Below are 8,932 nucleotides of genomic sequence, written 5' to 3'. Positions count from 1 at the left end.
ATGAGTTTCACATGAGTGAAAAGTTTAATCATGAAACCAAAAGCATATCATTTTAGGTGGAAATAATAATTAAACACACACAGAAAGGACGTTTCTACAACATTATTTTCTAGGATTTTCTAAGTTTTTGTATAATTTTAAACTAAAATCCCTGATCGTTGTTGTGCAAAAACTTCAAACCAGAAGTAAGAGTCTAAAAAACAACAAACTTTTTCAGGCTCAACTTCCACCTCCAGCTTTTCTGCCCTTTAACACCATTAGGCGGCCATCTTTACACCCACTCCACCACATGCCCCTGCTGGATGTAATTGGCAAGACACTACAAATAAAATTCAATTTCCATTTATTATTTACATTTGGGTTTTAATCAATTATGAATGACAGCTAATTAGTGGCGCGCAAAGGCCATCGCTCTGCACACTGTCAGAGTCGACTAAAGTCCTACTGTACGGCACGAAGCGCGGACGTTGACAAAAAAAACCCTCTCCGCTTTACAGATCTGGGTGTCTTTTTTCTGAGGACACTTCACTAATCATTTGTGAAAGTGTGCGTGTGTGTGTGTGTCTGAGAGAGAGAGACTGTGCACGTGTTTGTTAATAACAAGGCAAGTGAGAATGAAGAGGAGCTAAACTGTGTAAGTCATTTCTCATTTTCTCTGCTTCACTGCCTGACAGAAGAAAGACCCGAGTTTTTGAGTGATGGCGCCGACAAGTGAAAAGTGAATAACAAGACTAGAGGCTGCGGGAAAAGAAAGGGACCAAAAAAAATGTAAGAAAGAAAGAAATATAATAGTGTTAGTTGACTATTTGAATAGAAGAAAGTGTGATAACTGGTGGACTTTCTTGTGAGTTACTGAAGCGAGTGTAAGAACAGAATCACTTTTTTTCTGGTTGTTGGCATTTCCTTTTGTTGCTTCGCGCCTCAGTTATATTTTTACCGCCATAATCTCCACGGTGTTGTTGATAACTTCCTGTGTTGTGCCATAATAAGAACCTGTCATGTGAAAAACTCCCTGTTGTGCGAACACACAGTAACGTGGGTTATGCGATAGGGAGACTTTTGGCTGCAGTTCCTGAGAAATGAACCAGTGTCTTTATCGCTATTTGCTCTTGTATCTTTGAGAAAGTGTCCGAATATAATAAGACCTGGAAATGAAAAGAAAGTAGGAAAATGGATGGAACTAGTTTGGTGACTTGTTGTAGTCATCGAATCTCGGTTTAGACTCAGAATCAATTCCTGGGAAGTAGTGAAACATTTTTCTCTGATCCAGACTTTGTCTTTAAACTCTACGGTCCTGACCATGAGGTGCTCACAATTTGTGAAAGTGTGCGTGTGTGTGTGTGTCTACATGCGGGAAAAGAAAGGGACCACTGTTTGACAAGGACTGGGTCAGACTGGGTCCCTGTGAACTCTGACCCAAGGACCCTCAGTCAGGCTCAGAGGGTCCCTATGACTTCCGGACCCAGTTTTTTTTTTTTTTTTTCAAAAAATGTTTCCAGAAATTTTTATTTTAAAAAGAATTTTCAAGAAATAAAAAAAAAAAAAATTTTTTGAAAAACTTTCTTGAAAAAAAATTTTTTTAAAAAAAGGTCTTGAAAAAAAATTTTATAAAAAAAGGAAAGGAAAGAAGGGAAGGAAGAAACTAAAAAATGTTTTTTTTAATTTCTTGAAAATTCTTTTTAAAATAAAAATTTCTGGAAAAATTTTTTGAAAAAATTTCTTGAAAAAAAATTTTTATAAAAAAAATTTCTTGAAAAAAAATTTTATAAAAAAAGGAAAGGAAAGAAGGAAAGGAAGAAACTAAAAAATGTTTTTTTTAATTTCTTGAAAATTATTTTTTTTTTTAAATTGTGACTTTACAGATATTTTTTTTCTTTGACAAAAAGGGAAAAAGAAATCCAACGCAAAGCACTGTTTATGTTTACAAGTCACATCCCAACACATTCTGTCGCGACCAGAAAATGAAGTGTAACATGGAAAAAAAATTACCTCTACAGTTGGCACGGGTACAGTTTTGGAAGGACCTTTCAAGGGCCTGATTTAATGTGAGAGCATCAATCGTTGAGCAGCACACGGCCGTGACAGCAAGTGAAAGTAATCTCTTCTTTATTAATGGGACTTTTCACTTAGGACCCGGGGCCTTTGGTATTCTGTAATAGTAGCTTCGTGCTACAGACCTGAAGGAAAGAACAATATGAAATCAGATCAAGTGGATGTGTGATGAATGATAAGCCAAAGGTTTCTTTTTTTTCTTTCTTTTATTCCAGCGTGCCTTAGAGGAAAAGATGACGAGAGAAAGTTTGTAGAAATGATGATGAAGAACACGTTATACGGTGGTTAAAAGTTCAGATATTGGACTTTTTACCTGTGATTTTAAAGGTCTTCTGGATGCCGGAGGTTGAGCCTCATTATTTGACTAAACAATTTAAGGCCAAGTTCAGCAGTATACTAGAGCCCATTTAAGTTTGTAAACATTTTTTAAATTCATCCCATTACAGTGAGTGGTTAAACAAAAAAAAAAACATATTTGTTGTGAAAATATCTCAGGGAATAAACAGTTTCACGCGGAGGACTTTTTAATCCCTCATTACCGTGTTCAACAGTCTGTCAGCAGTGTCCAGGTGAAGGTCAAACACAGTGATGTCACAACGTATTATCAGTGAATGATAGCCAATCAGCACAGGGCACTGACACAATGTTTATTTTTTTTTCTTTCCCTGATTAATATAATGAAGAATCACCTGAGTCCCCACTGAGACACACTCCGACGCCCATCTTCATTCCCGTCGCCGTCTCCTGAGAACTACACGTAGAAGGTGTCAGCCATATTGACGGAGCGGGGAGTCCGCGGAGGCCCCTCATTTTCTGACTGAACGGTCACAGAAAGAGCTAATGATATATGCTATTGTGGAACAGAAGAGTTATGGGAAAGGCCCAAACGTCGGCGTTCCCAATTATCTCGAAGGCATTTCTTGCGCGGCGTTTTCGTCACGCAAACAAACCCAAACGCGAATACAAATAACATGTGCAACGGCAGCTGCGGAGACTCAGGGACCGTCTGACAAAATGTCAGGGATCAGAAAGGGAGCGACTGTAGAACGTGCTTGAACAGCGATTACACCTACACATTTTAGTTCAGCAGAGAAAAGCCAAAAAAAAAAAAACAGACATCGTTTGTATCTCGTTAGTTCAGCAGAGAAAAGCCAAAAAAATTAAAAAAACAGACATCGTTTGTATCTCACTGTGTGACATTTCCATCTTTGTTTCCTCTGAGAACAATTAAAAAACATCTTTCCTCCATAACAATGTCACAAAACTCAGATGGATGTGGGAGACGGTGATCAAGAACTTCAGATTCTCTCCTCTTCTTCGACCCTCCGTGTTGAAACTTCGTCTTTGTCACAGACTGAAGTAAAACAGGGATGTTGTGTTTGGAGTTGTGGGCGTGGGGAGAAGTGGGAGGAGGTGAGGTTTGAGAACCAAGAGAGACAGAGAGACATTTGTAAAAACAAATGTTTTTGAATCACTGCTTTGGCTGTACATGCACTGGCTGGCACCTGTACAGCTACTTGATGCAAATCTCAGTTGACCAATCATAGGGCAGCAAAACAGTGCATTTGGGTATTTTCAGTTTATCAGACAATCTGAGAAAATCCACTGAGTGACAGTTCTCTGGGTTAAAAAAAAAGGAGGCTAATAAGAACTCTATCTGACAGAATGAGTGACAGTTCTCTGGGTTAAAAAAAAGGAGGGTAATAAGAACTGAACTGACAGAGAGTTTAAACAGTTTCCTTAAATATTTCTGATATTTTCTGACTTGTTTTTATTATTTTATAAAACATCATCTACAGATCATCATCAACAATAAACACTCAACGTAAGTCATTAACCCTGAGTCACATTCCCATTGACAAAAGAACAAACCAATGTCAGATTTTTTATATATAATAACTGGTTTTTAGCAAATTACTGCAAATGTTTTACCAGAAACTGTTGACAGAAAGTTGAGTTTAAAATAGTTAAAAATGTTAAGTAAAATTAAGATAACATAAAAAAAGCCAAAGTTTTGCCAACAATCAATGATCTCTAAGTCAACAATTGTGTAATATTTAGGAAAAATATTAAACAAACATAAATGAACATCCCTTAATCATTTATTTTCTTTCTGTTTCTAGCTACAGAAATCCCTGGAATTTGGAACTGAGAATGCTGTCCACAGACGGATCACAGTGGGAGAGACAGGAGCTCAGCAGTGACTGTGTGGGATCCTGTCATGTCACTGTGTCAGGGAGCAAACTCTGAGGGGAAGGTTTCTGACATCTCAGTTCATCTACAGTATACCCCCCCCCCTCACCCCCCAAAAAAAAACCCCAAAAAGAAAAACAAGTTGAAGTTGAAGTGGAGGCAACGAGAGCTTTGGTCCAAACCATGATCCCTCTGAGTGGCTTCACCTGGGAATGTATTTAAACATTTCCTGTTTGGCTTTGGGCTTAACTGCATATGGTCCCCCGCCCCCCCCCTCTAACCACTCCAGCCCCCACAACCACTGCTGCCCACACCTTCCCTCCTGTCTTCATTGCTGCCTCCAGTGTGTGCAGCATATGGCCATTGTGATGGAGGGTAAAGGGAAATGACAGGCCATTTGAAGATGCTCTGGTGTTCATGTCATGAATAATGCAGAGGGTGCAGCGAACAGGGTTCTTAGCGCAGGCTTCAAAGTTTATCGGCCTCCGCCGTCTCCCCCCAGAGAGAGTAGGGGGGGGGGAAAGAGAGACTATGGTGTGGTGAGAAGATTAGACCGCCACCGAGCACAGACCTGGTCAAACTCGATTAAATACAACCAGGATAATTCCATCGTCTCATAGAGACGTTGGATTTTATTAGAAAAATAATCTCGATGTTCTCACGGCTCAAAATGTGAAAAAAAAAAAAAAAAGGAGAAAACAGTGGGTGAATTATTAAACAGGAGGGTTGACTGTTTGCTCAGTCACTTTGTGTAAAAACTATGCAAATTGCCGGACGTCAGACGACATGATGGATGAATATTTTTATTAATTATGTCGGACGGACACTGAGTTCAGCAGAGAGGACAGAGGACAGTCGGGAAGTGGAGCCTCCCCCAAGTTTTGCATCTCTATTAAAAAACACAGATCAGTCGACGGCTGTCACCGCTAAAGCTGGGAACAAATGGACAAATATTATCTGATGAAAGGTTTTTTTTTTTATTTAAAATTCTGTTCACGTTATGTCAGGAACTAGAAAAAGTTGGCTAAGTAAATCTACCAAAAAAGAAAAAAATATACAAAAAAAGTTGGCTAAGTAAATCTACAAAAAAGAAAAAAATATTAATAGCTTTTGCGAAGCTGAAATAAGATCTTAAGAAAACATTAAAAACGTACCATTTGTTAATATTTAGTCGTTTCCCGCCACACCGTTGTAGCTATCTGACCGTGTAGCACCTGAGCTAATTGATGAATGAAAGTAATTAGGAAATAATACATTGAAGACTTTTGTCTGAGATGATTGGTGAAAAAAAAAAAAAATCCCTGTGTCAGTCCAACATCAGTATTAATGAGCCGTCATCTTCACACAAACTCTAATTAGCAGCACTTTCTGCTCTTCCACAGGTTTATCATCATTAGCCAAGCCTGGACTGATCCTGGATCTGGACCCGTGGGTGGCGTAAGTGTTTGTTTATCATGTCGACATGGAAAACAGTTACATGCCAGAGCAGACTGAGCCTCGGCAGCAGCAGCAGTGGCAGCAGCAGTGGGGCTGTTTCTACAGGTTTACTTCAGTGCCATCAGGAGGGAAGTGGGGGGGGGGGCTTCAGGGCTAATTAGATCTCCACAGACTGAGGAGAAGAGAAGACGGAGGCGTGCATATTTGAACAAACAGACAGAGGTTTCCTGTAGGTGGAAGATCTTTTTTTTTCTAATTTTCCATCTTTTATACATTAAAATCAGGATGATGGACAATTCAAATATCAATGGGACGATTACACACCATCAGCTAAAGGCTGTGTAGCATTTTTGCGCATTTAGTGGCATCATTACAGCACACTCAAAGTCAGCTTTAAGTAATATCTTGGCCCAGATGAAGCTGTTTTGTTATTTAGTACCGTCCTATCTTGGAGCTGTTTCTTTCCTTTTTTCTTTTTTTTTTTGGCTCCAGGTTTGTTTCGTTGCTGCAGGAGCATGTTAAAAAAAAAAAAAAATCCCAGTGAAACCCATAGTCAACTAGACCACGGGTTCTTAAACTTTTCTATGCCAAGACCCCAAAAAAGCACTAGCACAATTTATTTATTTCAATTTCAAATGTTGATATACACTTTAATATTTATTCCATTCCTTTACAGTAGTATAAGAACATTATTAACAAGCACAAACAGAATATGATGTCATCATGCCCGAGTTGCAGCTCTTCTACCTGGTGCGTTCAGGTGCCATCAGAAACTTGAGAATTGGACGACAGTATTTATGTTATCAGCTTCAGGACTAATACTTCCTTTCCTTTTTTTGATGAACTACTTTTCCAGTGTGTTACAGACACGAGTCTTTAAATTGAACTCTCAACCCTCTATATATGAAATTAACAAAATCCTTAATTCTTTCCAGGGTCATGTGAGGAGCTGGTCCCCTGAGTCATCGGGTGAGGGCAGCAACCTGTGACACCCTGTAATCTTCCTGGTTTTGGACCGTGGGAGGAAACACACCGAGAAACATCCAAACGCTATAAAACTATCAGTTACCACTGGGAATTGGACCGCTGACCTTTGTGGTAAAAAAGGTAAAAAAAAAAAAATACTAACCCATCCTCAACTGCATGGCCCTGGGCCTGATATGTGCTTTACTATAATCATGAGCATTTTTTTGGACTCAGTTTTTTTTTTTAAAGATGCTGTTCTTGACCTTTCAGAGTCGAGCGAATTGACAGAAAAAAAAAAATAAAAAAACTGAAAGCCTAGCATTACAGCTTGTTCAAATTTCCCATTTATTCCTCTTCCTCTCATCCCTTTCACATCCCTGTCCCATTTCACCAGGATATTGACGCATCAATTTTGAGTTATTTTCCACTTACTTCCTTCAATTTTTTTTGCTTCTTTTTTAACACCCTATTACCCTAATCTGACTACTTTGACCTACTTTTCTCTGTGAATTCATTCCCCAGGCACTCGACGAGCGAGCATACTGCTGCTGCTGCTGCTGCTGCTGCTGCTGCTGCTGCTCTCCCACTCACAGCCCTGTTACTTCTCAAGAGAATTATTTAGAATACGGCCCAGGTCTGGGACCATTCTAATTTCGCTGGAACTATGGAGTACACAAAACTCAGGTCTGACATTTCTCATGCTGAAGGCAGACAGGGGGCACGAGGGGAAGGGGGACGGGAGGGAAGGGGGAGGAGGGAGTGTGTGTGCACGGCGCTGAGAGAAAGACAGAGAATAAAACATGGTGCAGCGATGGCCTCTGATCTTCCATTCCTCCCCCTTTTCTCTTTTTCAAAGGAGCAGCGAGGGGCCGAACAGCCGCCGCCGCCGCGGCAGCAGCGGGAGCCTCCATCTCTCTGCCACCAACAGGCTGCTCCACCGGCACCAACCAACAGCAGATTATTTTTTATTTTGTTCTCCGACCATGAGGAATAAAAATGGAGCCAGAGATTCTTTAGAGGTTTGTTTCACACTGGGTAATGGCAGAAAGAAAACTGTTCACCTACACAAATAAATATGCCAGGACTCTGGACCCCGGCCCAGACCGAAGCCCCAGGTCCCCAAGTGGCTTCTCAGTCACAGGGCAGAGGGACGGGCGTCTTATGGTTGAGATGAACGTCTCAATAGGAAATATATATATGTATATACATATATGTGTATGTATATATATTTATTTATGTATGTATATGTATATATATATATATATATATACATATATACACATATTTATGTGTACATATAGTATGTATGTATAAACAGACACGTATAAATATACATACTGTATATATTTACATATATACATAGAAGAGCAAAGGCTTTTTTTTGCTATTTACCTTATAATACAAAACATTTCATTCAGTTTCCTTTTCCTTTGCATAAGAACATTAAAAATGTTAAAAAATATAATATATAAATATATTTGTTAAATAAATGATGTCCACTGTCAACATTTTATTCTGCAACATTTCTACATTTATGTGACAGTTTTTCAGAGCTAATGATCACATTCAGGTAAAAACATCAATGCTTTTGAGAAAAGAAAGTCGACAGCAGAGAGTAATGGTTTGATGAATGACACTTGTCCTCCTCTACAGAGAGTGATTGGTGTAAGAGGCAGCGCTGAGGTCACAGTCTATTAGTGATGTTCCCGGAGACAATCAGAGGCCAGTCCTGTCCTGTCCCTCATCGCTGCACCAAGACTCTCCGTCAGGATGATGTGATGACGATTCGTGCTGATGATAAGGATCCGGTTCGAAGTCTCTCTCCTGGGGACCTGAAGTTTTTTTTTTAAATGCTAAGGTACAAGGGCCAACAGAAATAATCAGCCAGACTTCAGATAAAGCTCCTGATAGCAGACGGTGATTCCACTCTGACTGAGAGATGGTCAATCAAAATCAGAATCCGGTTAGAGGTTCTTTCAGTACTGTTGGAATCTGATGCTGCTCTCTGGAACTTAAGATAACAAAGCAGGATCACTTTTTTTTTTACAAAAGTTTAGTAGGTTCAGAGGTGTAAAGTAACAAATTATATATATTCACGTAACTGCAGTTGAGTATTTTTTGTGTGTAATTTGTAATTTTTTTTTGCATTTTTCTCTTTTACTTAAGTACATTTTAACTCAAGTATTTTACTTTGCTACATTTGAAAATAATTAATCAAACTGATCAAAATTAAATGCGGAGAAAAACAAACTTCTTCAAAACTGCGTTCGGATTTCCCACTGTT

At 39.2% G+C, this 8,932-nt stretch overlaps 2 long non-coding RNA genes across 2 annotated transcripts; both read left to right on the top strand.

Annotated features, from left to right (window-relative positions):
- LOC112486843 (uncharacterized) lies at positions 1-3,164 on the top strand. Its single transcript, XR_003049389.1, has 2 exons — positions 1-768; positions 2,736-3,164. It is a non-coding gene; the product is annotated as an uncharacterized LOC112486843 (long non-coding RNA).
- A 2,147-nt stretch (positions 3,165-5,311) lies between these two features.
- On the top strand, positions 5,312-8,762 carry LOC107988392 (uncharacterized). Its single transcript, XR_001759917.2, has 5 exons — positions 5,312-5,682; positions 6,618-6,789; positions 7,171-7,332; positions 7,505-7,667; positions 8,302-8,762. It is a non-coding gene; the product is annotated as an uncharacterized LOC107988392 (long non-coding RNA).
- The last annotated feature ends 170 nt before the right edge of the window (positions 8,763-8,932 follow it).

This window comes from Cynoglossus semilaevis, chromosome 3 (genome assembly GCF_000523025.1).
Source record: "Cynoglossus semilaevis isolate Cse_v1.0 chromosome 3, Cse_v1.0, whole genome shotgun sequence".
NCBI classification, from domain to species: Eukaryota; Metazoa; Chordata; class Actinopteri; order Pleuronectiformes; family Cynoglossidae; genus Cynoglossus; species Cynoglossus semilaevis.
The sequence above is the reverse complement of the archived record's forward strand: the minus strand, read 5'-3'. Positions and strand labels throughout refer to the sequence as shown.